Raw genomic sequence first — 17,501 nt, 5'->3', positions numbered from 1 at the left:
GCCCTAAAGGAATCATAATTGTGATTGTGCAAAATTGGAAATTGAATAGTTGTAATAGAGGATTGGAGTGGTAGCCATTTGTTGTTAATAAATTTATTTATTTATTTATTCTCCATTTTGACTTTATTTTATAAGTGATATTAATTGACATAACAATAACAAATGTAACAGAAATATTGATTCACATGCCTTTCTCATTATTTCACAAAATTATGTGGTCCAATTGTACATTTTTCCTATTGTCAACACAAGTCAAATAACTCCAAAGGCCTCAACATTTGTGCCAAATAATGCGTCCTAGTAGTATAGGGATTCCACCAAAATATTGAAGTCAAACACTCCTCAAAAGGTCAAAGTCAACGCTATTCAAAGGTGTTGAAAATTTTAGATTTTTTTTCCACCTGTAATTTCATCCTCTTGTTTGCCCACATGTGTGAAAAAGAGCTACTTGAGACCTATATGAAGTAATCAGATTGAGGGAGAGAAGATGAGGTGATTTTATGTGATGTTCAAACGAGATTGAGGTCATTTGTATTTATATGCATTTTGATGTCCAAATGAGAAAGTGTATTTTTGAAGTCAAGCCCAAATTGGCACATTGTTTAGGTCAGACTGGAAGAAAAAATAGAAGTCGTCAAACACAGATATATATATACAAGTGACCTCAAGATCATTTGTATATCATATCACACACTTATGTTTCTCTTGTCTTGGGTTTGATACATTTGAAGTTTCTAGCAAAGGTACCGAACTGGTTGAAGGTATAGAACTGGGTGCAGAATTGTGGTATCGAACTGGGTGTAGAACTATGGTACCAGACTGAGTGTGGAACCGTGTTACAAAACTAGTTTCTGAACTGTGGTACAAAATTGGGTGCAAAACATGAAAAAGGTATAGGAGTAGGAACAGAATAGGCCGAATGTGAAGAACTATACCAGATTTGAATATTGGTTGATATTTTGGTTTTTGGTTGGTTGTTCTCTTGGATAAGTCAAAATTTTTCTTGAATTATTATTTGTGGATTTGGGCTCATTGCACTCTCTGTTGAACATTTTATGACAATCTAATAGAAGAATAATTTCAAACGGTTTTCCCCCTTGTGGGGTTTTTCCTTGGTCATTTACCAAATATTTTGTCTCTTGTCTCTTGGTTGTCTTTCATTGTGCATTTTTATAATTATTCTATATATTTTTGCTCTACTATCATTGGTTAATTGAAGAAGTGAAAGTAGTAGTTGTAGCATAGAAAAATTGATAAAAATTGAACATGGTATCAGATTTGATTTGAAGACAAACCCAAGCAACATAGAGCAATAACATCCATCTTCTAGTAGTTGATTGAAAGGGGAAAATCGTTTAGCCAAAATGTCTACCTCATACTTCAAGGAAAATGCAAAGCTAGTTGACTCATTTCGATTTGCAGTATGGAAGACCAAGATTAATGTCACTTTATATGAGTATGATGTCTTGGAGTACGTGGAAGGCAAGATTTCACCACCACTAGAAAATTCTCCTCCAGACTCAAAATCCAAGTACAAGAAAAGTGATATTAAAGCTAAGGAGATCATTATTGATTCCTTAAGAGCTCATATAGTTGTTTATATTTCATCTTTGAAGACTTTCAAATAAATGTACAATAATATTTTTGGAATGTATAAAATCAATAATTTGAGCCACATTATGGATTTTAAAAATCAACTCAAGGAGTCTAAGATGCATAAGGGAGAGACTATGCAATCACTATTCATAACAATCACTGTGACTAGGGACCAACTATGGATACTTAAGAAATTACACTTGACAGGGAATTGGTGATGACTTCCCTTGGTGGCCTTCCTTCATCATGGGGAATTTTAATTAATTCTATCAATAATCGAGAAATGATGCCTTCTTTTGATTATCTACTTCCTTTATACAATCAAGAGGAAATATTTATGATATCTAGAGGGGATAATTCAAAGACCAAATGAAGGAGAGCTAGCTGCCTTTTTTTCTCAAGGGAAGAAGAAAATGAAGTAAGGAAAGGGAAAGCCATCCAATTCAATAAGACCTCCTCAAGCCAATCGGACTTCAAGGATTCAAGAATACATGATATATATGTTGAATGTTATAATTATCATCGAAAGGGTCACTATGCTTGAGATTGCCTTGAGAAGAGAGATGATCCAAGAAGAAATTCTTCAAGGTCCTAGAAAAATAATCATGGCTACAACAACAAAAAGTCAAATGATAGAAGAGATGGTAGAAGGAATGATTGAATAAGAAGAGACTCTCCTTATGATTGTGAAGAATGTTATCGTCCATAAAAGAAATCAATAAATTCCTGGCATAAAAATAGTGCTACTAATCAGATTGAATATATTCTTATTTCTATGCTTACTAGTTCATGTCCTATGAATACTTGGGATAGTTGGTTGGTTAATAGTGGGGCCACTCATCATTTTTATGGATATAAGGAGGTTCTCTCTAACTTGGTAGAGAGGGAGTCCAATTTGAAGATTATTCTTGGAGACAACTCCACTCATCATGTCAAAGGCTTTGGGTATGTTAGATTTCATTTGGACTCCGATGAATCTATTTTACTTCATGATGTGATGTATGTACCGGGATTAAAGAAGAATTTGGTATCTATATCTACTTTGGAGGAAAAATGATTTAGGATTGCATTAATCAAAGAAAAAGTACTTTCTTGGCATACTATATCCTATATGAGAGATTCTTTCACATTAGGATCTAGTTTTGAAGGAATTTATAGAGTCAATGGAATACCTCTTTATAGCTATGGTCCATGACACAAATCAACAAAGAGTTGTGGTACCAAAGGCTGGCCCATATTCATTATGATGCTCTTCCAAAAATGAATAAGTTGGTCTCCATAATCCTTGATGTTCAAGCTAAAGATAATGGAGTATGTCCAAGGTGTTCCAATGGAAAGAATACAAGGGGACCATTCCCCTCAAGCAAGAGCAAGACTAAAGACATACTTCATCTCATTCATTTTGATATATGTGGTCTTATGCCCATACATTCACTTGTTTCTATTACATTACCTTCAAAAATTATTTTTCAATGAAGACTTGGATATATTACTTGAAGCACACATATGAGGCATTCAAGATGCTCAAGAGTTCATGACCTTGGTCAAAAATAAAATAAGGAAGAAAATTAGGATCTTCAAGTTCAATAAAGGTGGGGAATATATCTCAAATGAATTCATAGAATTTTTCAATAAGGAAGGAATCAAGAAGGATACTATTGTTCCCTACAATCCCAAACAAAATGGAGTGGTTGAGAGAAAGAATAGGTCTATTGTGGAAGCTGTTAGTGCCATGCTCCATGATCAAAAGTTATCGAATTTCCATTGGGGTGAAGCAAAAAAAACTGTTTTATATGTAAAAAATAGGGTGCCTCATGAAGCATTGGATGACAAGATCCCTAAGGAAGTATTCATGGTTGTCAAGCCCGATATTGGACATCTCCATATTTTTGGCTACCCCATATATTTTCATATGCCGAAGTACAAAAAAAACAGGTTGGAAGCCTCTAGAAGAAAATGTAAGTTTGTTGGATATAGTGAAGATTACAAAGCATTTAGAATATATATTCTTGGTCAAAGGAAGGTTGAAATTAGCAAGGATGTAACGTTCAACGAAGATTTTTTCCTTGGAAAAGCAAGGGACCTTCCTCTTTCTCCTCCTCTTGAGAAGAAGAGTGATGATATGGATATTCTAGAAGGTCCTTCTATGCCATAATTTGAGAAAGATATTGTTGATGATCCCATGGAGCCTATGGACCCCTTGGATCCTCCTCCAAGTGATACTCCAACCAGGAAAAGGCCACTATGGATTCAAGACACACATTAATATGTTGAGAAACATGTTTTTTCCCATGGAACATTTAGAGAGAGCTAGAAGTCATGAAAGTACCAATCATATGTTGTAGCTATGAGAAATGTGATTCAAGTTGAGCCTCACACCTTTGAAGAAGTGGTAAAGGAAAAAGTTTGGAAGGATGCTATGGCCAAAGAATATGAATCTATTATGAAAAATGATGTATGAGATGTTGTGCCGAGACCGAAGGGAAGATTAGTGGGGACCTCCAAATGGCTCTATAATATCAAGAATGGGGATGATGGAAGCATTGAGATATACAAGAGAAGGTTTCTAGCCCGAGGATTCTCCAAAAAATAGTGAGAAGATAATGATGACATACTTTCTCATTTGGATCGATATACAACCATTAATTCAATAATTTGCCTTGCTACAAGTCAGGGATGGACTCTTCATCAAATGGATGTGAATACTACTTTCTTACATGGTTTTCTTCAAGAAGAAGTGTATGTTGAATAACCTCTAGGATTTGAAGTCCAATATAGGAAGACCCATGTGTTCCAATTGAATAAATCTCTTTATGGATTGAATCAAGCCCCTCATGTTTGGTATGGCCACATCAAAAGTTACCTGATGAGGTTGGGATTCACAAGGAGTAGTGCCAATCCAAACTTGTACTTCAAAATGATCCAAGTCATGCCTCTCATTTTTGTATTATATGTTGATGAAATATTCTTGACAAGTGTATAACCTCTCATTATAGAATATAAGAGGGAGTTGGCTTCCAAATTTGAGATGAAAGATCTTGGTTGAATGCACTATTTCTTGGGTCTTGAGGTTTGTAAAAGACAGGGTAATATTTTCCTTTCGTAAGGAAATTATGTTGTAAAACTACTAGAGAGATTTGGCATGGTTGAATGCAAGTCCTTGCCTACACCTATGGAGATGAATTTCAGGAAGTTGTGTGTAGAGGTTGTTGGAATAGAACTAGCAAAGCCCTCTGGGTATAGACAATTGGTTGGTGTTCTGATGTTCCTCATAAACACTCACCCCGACATATGCTTCACAGTTAACACTTTGAACTAGTTTATTACCGATCCCCACCATGTTCTTTAGTTTGTTGTGTTGGAAATAATACTGAGAGGGGGGGGGGGGGTGAATCAATATTTACAGTTCAATAATATTTCATTTTCCAACTAGATTTATATACGCTACTTCAGTGAAGTGAACTTGCATGTACATGCTACTGTGATTAGAGAAACCAATGTATACCCAGAGAACTTATGATTTAGTCAATTTATCATGTGTTGATATTTAATTAGTGCATCAGTAACTTATTATACATTAACTATGTGTAGCAATAAAATAATAAACCATCACACATAAGAAACACACATGAACACCAAGATTTAAGGTGGAAACCCAATGTGGGAGAAAAACCACATGTTGTTGTCATCTCTGTCTTCTTTTAATATAAATAAAATATGTTTACAATCATGTACTAGTGCAAACTCATACATGTACAAAGGTACCCACCTGCAGAAGGATACAACCTTCTCTCCTTTTCCATCTTCTATTGGAAGGGAGATACAACCCCCTATCTCTTGTACTAGCCAATGTGTTTACTAGTATGTAGGTGCCAACCTATAGAAGGCTAGGATCTAATCTCTTCCTCCAGAGACCATGTTTCATTAATTTTCAAATTAGATGATCCAGGTACAAAAAAATACAAATGAAGGCCTCGTTTCATCAAATTTTCATACTAGGCCTATCATAACTTTCAAACTACATCAACGAATAATCAGTTAATAGGAACAGTCATATCATTTTCAGTAGAACACTGTGCTAATCTCAGAAACTTGCATCATTATTCAGAACCAGCTGCAACCTCAAAAATCATACATCACAATGTATACACTACTTTACTGAACCCAACCTGCATGTATATGCTACTTCCTTTAACCAAACCTGTGTATGCCTTCAAAACTACTAAAAGCATAAAACTTCTGAATCAAGTCTGTACCAACCAACAATATAATGAACATCTACTGTCAATTTACAGAGATCTAGACAGGTAGTAGCAGAGACAACCCTTCTCACTTAAACAATCAATCAATCAAACACAAAACTCCTTATGCATTCAGTTTTACATTCATATCTAAGAAGACTTCATTGATAGATAATAATAAAACAACAAAACTGATCAGATAGATTTGTCATTTATGAAGAATAGGATTTTCCTTTGTATACACTACTTGGATGAGTGGAGCTTCCGTGTATACGTGTTGTTACTAAGGCGAACTAGTGTATATATCTGTAAATATTAGCTCACAACTTCTATGCTATTCTAGACTACAGACATACCCAAATCATGACATTAAAGAATAAAACAGGTGTATGTAATCAGATCTAGTCCAACCAAAATCAGATCATTCAATGATAAGTCATTTCAGGTTTCATGATCCTGATCCAACATTGAATTCAAGGTGCACAAAATATTTCAGATCATATCACAAACATAGCCCCTGCAACTTAAAATATACTTCAGATAGAAGTATTCCTGAGAAACTCTTTCACTTGAACACCAGGTCCTTTGATCTTCTCCTCCTTATATATTTTTGGCCTTCCTCAATACCTTGGACCAAAACAACACTTAAAGCCTGTGGTATTCTTCGACGGGACCAAATAATCATTACTCCACTGAATATTGTGGGGTAATACGATGGTATTGACCATAGGTATTATTTAATTTTGAATTTCCTTTATTTCCCAACCCATACACACTTTCCCTCTTGTGAAAGTGCGTGTATACGTATATGCTCTTTTTGTACTGTGAAGCAGCATGTATACGTTGCTTGGATAAGGTGAACCTACGTATACACCTTAAATTGACTTAGAACATCCTTTTTCTTCAACTTATTAATGCTAATCTTTAAGCCTTTGTTCCAACTTCTTGTTCTTCTATACCAATGCCCTGTTACCTCTGAATTGACCTGTTCCACTGTGAGTTCTCGTTTATGAAATCTAAATTGCCCTGTGAGTGATTTTTCATTAAGGACAACACCTAGATCATAATGCCAATAATCTCCCCATTTGGACTTGATGGCAACCATGTTGGTGTTGATTACTACAAGATGTAGAAACTGTTAGAGATAACAAGCAACACCAAAATACTCTCCCCCTTTGACATCAAGAGCAAAGGGTGGACCAAGATACTCTCCTCCTTTGATATAAATTATGTTGTCCATGGCCCCCCTCAATATATGTAGAGTTTCAGAGATATGGTTCAAAACAATAACATGACTCTCTAACTCAACTAGGTGAGTATGACCTTCCTAATACCAATGACTCATACATACATTAATCTCCCAACCATGTGGGGATACATCACATTTAATTCATCCACCTAACCAAGTGGGGATATACCAATTGTTTATACATGACTGAAATACAACAATTATTACATCATCCATCCCATGCATAGTGGGGATACAAATTACATCATATGTCCAATAGGACTCATTCAAACATAGACGATGATAGAAGAATACATATAACACCCTAGATCTTTACATGACTTATGCAACAAATGATATAAATATCTAAAACCATAGCTGAATTCAACAACCATAATGCCAACGATGTAGAATGTGTGTGAAGGTTAATTCTCCCCCTGAACCTATGCTACCTGTGCATTTTCAACAAGTCATTCATCAAGGCATCTTTGTCATTCAGATAAAAATCAATGAGCGAAGCATATCATCAGACTGTAATCATCAATATCAGACTGAGCACCCATATCAGAGTGACCCACTTTTTTTTCTATTAGAAAAACATATAGGCTTCTGCAGCCACAAAAACCCGCGTATATACACGACTATACTTCATGAAACCTGTGTATATGAACCTTCCTCTGAAAAAATAGATTTAACAACATGATAATGAAATGGTACTTAATGGGTATGTGCTTGGTCTTGGAGTGCATGACAAGATTTTTCGAAATACTGATGGCACTTGTATTATCACATAGAATGGAGATGGGTGGAGTACATGTGATCTGAATTTCTTGCAATGTTTTCATCATCCAAAGTAGTTGTGTGCAAAAAGATGCAATAGCCACATATTCTGCTTCAGCTATAGATAAGACAATTGAACTTTGTTTCTTGTTGAACCAAGACACCAATCGTGAACCCATATAGAATGCTCGTCCACTAGTACTCTTTCAATCATCAACATTTGCTACCCAATCTGCATCTGTATATGCATGAAGAGTAAGATCTGTATCTTTAGGATACCATAGACCAAAGTCTTTAGTTCCTTGAAGATATTTTAAAATTCTTTTTACTACCTAAGGATGTGATTCTTTTGGATTTTCTTGGAACCTTCCAACAATTCCTACTGCATGCATGATATCAGGTCAGGTACTTTTTAGATAAAGCAAAAATCCAATCGTAGATATGTAAGATGGTTGATTCACTATAGGTGATTCATCATTATAACTAAGACTGCATCTTGTTACCATTGGAGTACATACTGGTTTAGAATATTCCATTCTGTACTTCTTCAAAATCTACTTGAGATATTTAGTTTGAGAGAGAAAAATACCATCTTTTGTTTGTTGTACTTGTAGACCAAGAAAATAAGTAACTTCACCAAGTTAGGAAATTTCAAAATCTTGTTACATCACCGAAGAAAAATTATTACTCATAGATTCTTCATTGCTACCAAAGATGATATCATCAACGTAAACAATAGTAATTAGCAGTTTATCATTTTCAATCTTTGTGTATAAGTTTCTATCTGCAGAACCTTTTGCGAAACCTTTTTGTTGTAGATATTTGTCAAGACAGTAATACCAAGCCCCTGGAGCTTTCTTCACACCATATAGAGCCTCTTTTATCTTGAAAACAAGTGTTGCATCATTCCCTAGAATGAATCCTTCTAGTTACTCAATATAAACTTATTCTTCTAAATCTCCATTAAGAAAAGTTGATTTTACATCCATTTGATATACTTTGAATTTTTGAAAAACTTGAAAGAGAAATAAACATCCTTATGGCTTCAAGTCTGGCAACAAGTGCAAAATTTCTTCAAAATCTATAACTTCTTGTTGAGCATACCCTTTACAAACAAGTCTTGCTTTGTTTCTAATAACTTCTCCATTTTCATTCAACTTATTCTTAAATATCCATTTCGTTCCTATAACATTTTTATCATGAGGTCTAGGAACTAATTCCCAAGTATAATTCTTTTCAATTTGGTCAAGTTCATCCATTTCCTTAACCCAACATTCATATGTTCTATCTTCATATACATTCTGTGGTTCTATGGAGGATAGTGATGCTAGATAACTGGAGGTTCATCTAAGAGTTCTTCTTGTCTATACTCTAGACCCTTTTTCTCCTAGAATTTGAGATTCTGGATTATTCTTTTGAACATACCTGGAAGGAGTCTTTTCCCTGTCTGTTGTCCCTTCTTCTGATGCTTCATTGGTTTCTTCCTCTATATCATTTTGATTTGATACTGGAAATAATTCACCATCTTCATCATTGTCATATTCCTTTGTTGAATTTATCTATTCTAGATTTATGCATGCTTCATCAATAACTACATCAATGCTTTCAACAATTTTCCGAATCTTTTTATTATAACATTTTTATCCTTTACTTCTGGAAGAATAACCAAGAAGAATTCCTTCGTCCACTCTAGGTTCAAATTTACCAAGTTTTTCATTAGTCCTTTTGATGAAACATTTGCTTCCAAAAAATCTAAAGTGCTTTATAATAAGAGGCTTACCATACCAAAGTTCATAGTAAGTTTGATCGCTATTTACCCAAACATTCACTTTGTTGAGAATAGTCACTAAAGAAAATGTAGTTTCACCCCAAAAGGTTGTAGGAGTTCCAGATTCATCAAGCATAGCTTGAGACATTTGTTGAACTATGTTGTTCATTATTTACACTACGCCATTTTGTTGAGGAGTTTTGGCGACAAAAAAATGCCTTTTTATTCCATGTTATTCAAAAGTTTAAACTATTTCATCTTATATAAATTCTCCCCCTCGATCAGATATGAGACATTTGATTTTTCGATCTGATTCATTTTCATCTAAATCTTTGAATGCTTTAAACTTCTCAAATGCTTCATCTTTATGCTTTAGTAGACCTATCCAACACATCCTAGAAAAATAATCAATGAATAAAATAAAGTATTCTTGTCCACGAGGAGACTTTTTCCTTGTGTGTCCACATAAATCAATATGGATGATCTCAAGAGGCTTAATTGTTGATCCTTATTTTTCACTAGAACGAACTAAGGTTTTCTTATTAGGTTGACATGGTTTTCATATGGTATTTTCTGGGATGCTGATATTTGGAAGATCACAGACTGCCTTGAGCCTGCATGCTTTTCTTATTTGGAAAATCTTAGATGCCCCAATCTTCTATGCCATAACCCATTTTCATCTGTTTTACTTAAATAACATTGTTGTTGTCCTCCTTTGAGTATGTATAAATTGTTTGGAGTTCTTGTACCTTTTATTACATCCTTTCCTGTATCAATCTCATGAACCACACATCCGTTTGATCAAAACACAACTTAATTTCCTTGATCACGCATTTGAGTGACACTCAACAAGTTATGATTTAAAGAATCTACATGCATGAAATTTCCATATTTAACCTTTTGTTTCAATTAAATAGAACCTTTACCTTTAATGGCAGTTGGTGTGTCATTTCCAAAGGAGACATTCTTTTCCTTTTCTAAAGCATTATATGAATGGATTTTTTCTTTATCACCTGTCATGTGTTTGGAGCATCCTCTGTCGATGTACCACTAATTCTCTTGTCCTTCTGCATACAAAGATATGCCACATCTTTCTGATTGAAATTCATTCTCTCTCCATATCTTGGAATTTGATGATGTTTTCTCCTTTTGAAGTGTTGGCCTAAATTTTCTCCAGCATTCAGTTTCTTCATGACCAAAGTTATTACAAAATCAACATTCAATTTCATATTCAAGAGGAGAAAATTTATTGTAATAACTTTTCTCGATCCCTGTTACACTCCTTTGATTTCGTTCTTCTCTAGTCATGATGGTTTTGTAAGAAGCACATTGAGCAACTTTATGCCCAAAGTTATGGCATGAAAAACATTGTCCATTAAAGAAGTTTCTACGATCATAGAATCTTTTGGCATTGTTTACCTGTTGGTTGATGCTTCTATTGATGTTCATTCTTGGATTAAATTGAGCATGATTTACCTGATTAGTACTTTTAGGGTTTTTCTAATGATTGACTTACTGTTCACTAGTCTTTGCTCCATCAAGATAGCTTCTACTGGCGGCTGACTACTTTTGAGATTGGCATGATTCTTAAGTATATCCAAGACTTGTCTTTATAAGAGGAGATTGTTGAAATTTGATGATTTCGTTTAAAGTTTCCGATCCTTTAGCAAATCTAAGATTAAGATATTTTGTATTCTAGAGTTCTTTTCCTAGACCCACAACTTCACATTCTAGTTTTTCATTGTGATTTTCTCTTTCATTGAGTCGATGTGTTAACTTATCTATGATCATATTCTTTTCTTCTAAATAGATTTTGAGTTTTGTGATTTCTTCAAGAAATTCTTCCTCTTCTAAGGTATCCAAAAAATCATTATTGTCATAAGCCATGAGTAGTCTATAATCTTGTTCAGTCTCATCTTCATCATTATTAGATAAACCATCACTTTCTTCATGAGTATAGTAACTCCTATTAACAACCTATTTTCTATTTCCTTTTGCATATAACTTTCCCTTTTCATATTTACCTTTATGAGGACATTTGGTAGAATAATGACCGACTCTATCGCATGCAAAGCATTTGAAAGGTAGCTTACCTCTGAATCTTCCAGAACCCCGTTGAAGATTCTTGACAAAATTTACCTCATATTATTCTTTTGAAATGTATCCTGGTTCATTGTACTCTTCCTCTTCTTTTCCCTTTGTTGAAGCTTTAAAAATGGCTTCTCTCATATCTAATGGACCTCCTTTCTTCATTTCAAAGGAAGTTACAATTCCATGGAGCTGAACCACAGTAATAGATTGAAGATCCTATTTTTCTTCTATGGCAGATAATTTTGACTTAAATTTAGAACATAAAGATCTCAATATTCTCCCTACTAAAGTAGCTTCCTTTATCGATTCACCGAGATTCTTCATACAATTAAAAATCTCATCTACACGTAAAAAATAACTAGCAATACTCTCATCAGTATGCATCTTAAGCGTTTCATACTAAATTCTGAGAGTTTGAAGCTTAACATGTTTTACCTGGGAGTCTCCTTCGTAGTTCTTAATGATTTTGTCTGATATCTCTTTGGCTGTCTTGAGCTTCATGACTTTGACAAATTTTGATTCTTACAGACTTCCCAATAAAGTATTGACTGCTTTGGCATTAGTTTTGTATAACTTCTTACTTGTTGAATCTATAGGTGTTGCTGCTGGAAATTGATATCCTCCTTCCACAATTTCCCAAACATCGGCTCCAAGCAATTGAGAATAGGATCTGGTTCTTATTTTCAAATATACCAAGTTGTTCCCATTGAATATTGGTGTTCTGATAGATTCCATGCCTTCATGATTGTTCTTCTTGAAATATCTTCCTTCAAGCAATCAAGCTTCTTCTAAAGGACCTTCCTTGATACTAATTATTGCAAATAATATTGAGAGCGAGTGTGAATCAGTATTTAAAGTCCAGTAATATTTCATTTCCCAAATAGATTTATATACGCTACTTCAGTGAATTGAACTTGTGTGCACATGTTACTGTGATTAGAGAAATGAGCATATACCCAGATAACTTATGATTTAGTCAACTTATCATGTGTTGATCTTAATCAGTGCATCAGTAACTTATTATATAGTAACTATGTGCAATAATAACATAATAAACCATCACACATAAGCAACACAAATGAACACCAAGATTTAAGGTGGAAACCCAATGCAGGAGAAAAACCACTTGTTTTTGTTTCCTCTCTCTTCTTTTAATATAAAGTAAATATGTTTACAATCTTGTACTGGTGCACACTCATACCAGTATGTAGGAACCCACCTGCAGAAGGCTACAACCTTATCTCATTTTCTTGCTTCTATTGGAAGGGACTACAACACCTTAGCTCTTGTACTAGCCAATGTGTTTACTATTATTTAGGTGTAAGCCTACAGAGGGCTACGACCTTCTCTCTTCCTCCAGGGACCACGTTTCATTAATTTTAAGACTGGATGCTCCTGGTATACAATAATTCAAATGAAGGCCTCGTTTCATCAAATTTTCATACTGGGCCTATCAAAACTTTCAAACAACATCAACCAATAATAAATTAATTTGAATAGTGAGATCATTTTCACCAGAACACTATGCTAAACCTAAAAACCCACATTATTATTTAGAACCAGCTGCAACCTCAAAAATCATACATCACAATGTATACACTACTTTACTAAACCCAACTTGCGTGTATATGCTACTTCCTTTAACCAAACGTGCATATACCTTCAAAAATATTGAAGGCATAAAAATTTTGAATCAAGTCTAAACTAACCAGGAATATACTGAACATTTACTGTCAATTTATAGAGATCTAGATAGGCAGTAGTAGAGATAACCCTTCTCACTTAAACAATCAAACAATCAGACACAAAACTCTTTATGCATTCAATTTTACATTCAGATATGAGAAGACTTCATTCACAGAAAGTAGCAAAACAACATAACTAATCACATAGATTATTCATTTATGAAGAATAGGCTTTTCCTTTGTATACGCTACTTGGAAGAGTCGAACCTGCGTGTATACATTCCTTTACTGAGGAGAACCACTGTGTAGATATGCAAATATTAACTCACAAATTCACTGCTATTCCAGACTTGAGACACACCCAGATCATGACATTAAAGAATAAAATAGGTGTACGTAATCAGATCTAGCCCAACCAAAATCATATCATTCAATGATAAGTCATTTCAGGTTTCATGATCCTGATCCAACATTGAATTCAAGGTGCACAAAATATTTCAGATCATATCACAAACATAGCCCTTGCAGCATAAAATATACTTCAGATACAAGTATTCCTGAGAAGCCCTTTCACTTGCACACCAGGAACTTTGATCTTTTCCTCCTTATATAGTTTTTGCCTTCCTCAATACCTCGAACCAAAACAACACTTAGAGTGTGTGGTATTCTTGGACGGGATCAAATAACCTTACTTCGCTCAATATTATGGGCTAATACCATGGTCCCTGAGTATATACAGAGTCTGTAGAGATATGCTTCAATATAATAACATGACTCTATAACTCAACCAAGTGAGTATGACCTTCCTAAGACCAATGACTCATACATACATCAATCTCCAAATCAAGTGGGGATGCATCAAATTTAATTCATCCACTCAACCAAGTGGGGATATACCAATTGTTTATACATGATTGAAATACATCAATTATTACGTCATCCATCCCATGCATAGTGGGGATATAAATTACATCATATGTCCAATAGGACTCATTCAAACATAGACGATGATAGAAGAAGACATACAACACCCTAGATCTTTACATGACTTATGCAACAAATGATATAAATATCTGAAACCATAGCTGAAGTCAGCAACCATAATGCCAGCAATCCAGAATGTGTGTGAAGGCTAATGCCCCCCTTGAACCTGCTCTACATGTGCATTGTCAAGATGTCATTCATCAAGGCATCCTTGTCAGTCAGATAAAAATCAATGAAAAAAGCATATTGTCAAACTGTAATCATCAATATTAGTCTGAGCACCCATATCGGAGTCTGGCCCATTGTTTTTCTGTGAGAAGAACATATATGTTGGGTTGTGTTATTCTTTCCACGACTAACGCACATAGTGAAACGTGGGGTTAGAGAGCGGGTGGAGGCCCCCCTTCATTGTGCTGATTGCGTAGCGGGGATGGGTCACAGAGGGTTTGAGGGGTGCAGGTAACCCCACTCTATGGGGTCTGGGGCAACACCCAAGAAAATTTTGTTTTTGGAGCCTATGATAGGTTGGGTGGACCTACCTATGGTTTTATGCATGTTTTTCGCACATGGTTTTGGACGCGATGGTTTTTGGTCCATGGTTTTGGATGTGATGGTTTTCGGTCCATGGTATTGGATGCTTTGGCATGTATAAATATGTATTGTAACATTGAAAGGAACATAATGAAGAATCAAGCTGGTAGTCCCGGTTTTGGGATCCAAGGGAAAATCTCTGTGTATATGTGTTTTATGTGTTATGCTCTCACACTGTTTATTTTCTTTGTTTTAGAATTCGTATGTTGGTAATTTCTGTACAGGGTTAAAACCTAGAATATACGCTTCTGCGGCCATAGAAACCAGCATGTATACATGACTATACTTCATGAAATCCGTGTATATGAACCTTCCTCTGAAAAAATGGATTTAACAGTAGGATAATGCATAAGCTACTCCCAACTTTTGTCTGAGATATTCAAATGTTTCTCTAGGAAGTGGTTTGGTAAATATATCAGTAACCTATTCTTTGGAAGGTACATACTACAATTTAACCATTTTTTTAAGGACTTGTTCTCATAGAAAATGGTACTTAATGGTTATGTGCTTGGTCTTGGAGTACATGTGATCTGAATGTCTTGCAATCTTTGCATCATCCAAATTATTTGTGTGCAGCAAGATGCAACATCCACATATTCTTCTTCAGCTATAGATAAGGCAATCGAACTTTGTTTCTTCCTGAACCAAGACACCAACAGTGAACCCATATAGAATCTTCCTCCACTAGTACTCTTTCGATCATCAACATTTACTGCCCAATCTGCATCTGTATATGCATGAAGAGTAAGATTTGTATCTTTAGGATACCATAGACCAAAGTCTTTAGGTCCTTGAAGATATTTGAAAGTTCTTTTTACTACTTGAAGATGTGATTCCTTTGGATTTGCTTGGAACCTTCCAACAATTCCTAGTGCATCCATGATATCAGGTCTGGTACCTATTAGATAAAGTAGACTTCCAATCATAGATTTGTAAGCTGGTTGATTCACGGTAGGTGATCCATCATTAGAACTAAAACTGCATCCTATTACCATTGGAGTACATACTGGCTTAGAATCTTTCATTCCGTACTTCTTTAGAATGAGCTTGAGATATTTATTTTCTGAGAGAAAAATACCATATTTTGTTTTTTGTGCTTGTAGACCAAGAAAATAAGTAATTTCACCAAGTAAGGACATTTCAAATTCTTGCTACATCACCGAAGCAAAATTCTGACTCATAGATTATTCATTTCTACCAAAGATTATATGATCAACATAAACAAACAATAATTAGCAGTTTATCATTTTAAATATTTGTGTCTAAGTTGCTATCTGCAAAACCTTTTGTGAAACCTTGTTGTTGTATATATTTGTCAAGACGGTAATATCAAGCCCTTGGAGCTTGTTTCAGACCATATAGAGCCTTTTTTAGCTTGCAAACAAGTTTTGCATCATTCCCTAGAATGAATTTTTCTGGTTGTTTAATATAAACTTCTTCTTCTAAATCTCCATTAAGAAAAGTTGATTTTACATGCATTTGATATACTTTGAATTTTTGAAAACTTGAAAGAGCAAGAAAGATCCTTATGGCTTCAAGTCTAGAAACAGGTGAAAAAGATTCTTCAAAACCTATACCTTCTTGTTGAGCATACCCTTTACAAACAAGTCTTTCTTTGTTTCTAATAACTTCTCCATTTTCATTCAACTTATTCTTAAATATCCATTTCATTCCTATAACATTTTTATCATGAGGTCTAGGAACTAATTCCCAAGTATCATTCTTTTCAATTTGGTCAAGATTTTCATCCATTGCCTTAACCCAACATTCATCTTCGCTATCTTCTTTTACATTTTGTGGTTCTATGGACGATAGCAATGCTATATAACTAGAGGTTCCTATAAGAGTTCTTCTTGTCTGTACTCCAAACCATTTTTCTCCTAGAATATGAGATTCTCGATGATTCTTTTGAACATAACTGGAAGGAGTCTTTTTCTTGTCTATTGTTTCTTCTTCTGATGCTTCATTGGTTTCTTCCTCTATATCATTTTGATTTGATACTAGAAATCATTCACCGTCTTCCTCATTGTCATATTCCTTTGTTGAATTTATTTGTTATGGATTTCTGCATACTTCATCAATAACTACATGAATGCTTTCAACAATTTTCTGAAGTATTTTATTATAGCATTTGTATCCTTTACTTATGGAAGAATAACCAAGAATAATTCCTTCATCTTCTCTGGGTTCAAACTTACCACGTTTTTCATCAGTCCCTTTGATGAAACATTTTCTTCCAAAAACCATAAAGTGTTTTATAGTAGGAAGCTTACCATACCAAAGTTCATATGGAGTTTAATTTCTATTTACCCTAACATTTGCTTTGTTGAGAATAGTCACAACAGCAAATGAAGCTTCACCCCAGAAGGTTGCAGGAGTTCTAGATTCATCATGCATAGCTCGAACCATTTGTTGAACTATTTTGTTCATTCTTTCCACCACACCATTTTGTTGAGGAGTTCTGGTGATAGAGAATTTCCTTTTTATTCCATGTTGTTCACAAAAATCTAATAATTCATCTGATATGAATTCTCCCC

The sequence above is a fragment of the Pinus tabuliformis genome, chromosome 2_2 (assembly GCF_031772625.1).
Source record: "Pinus tabuliformis cultivar Carrire ecotype Pingquan chromosome 2_2, CPIR1, whole genome shotgun sequence".
Taxonomy (NCBI): Eukaryota; Viridiplantae; Streptophyta; class Pinopsida; order Pinales; family Pinaceae; genus Pinus; species Pinus tabuliformis.
This window is presented reverse-complemented; position numbering follows the sequence as displayed.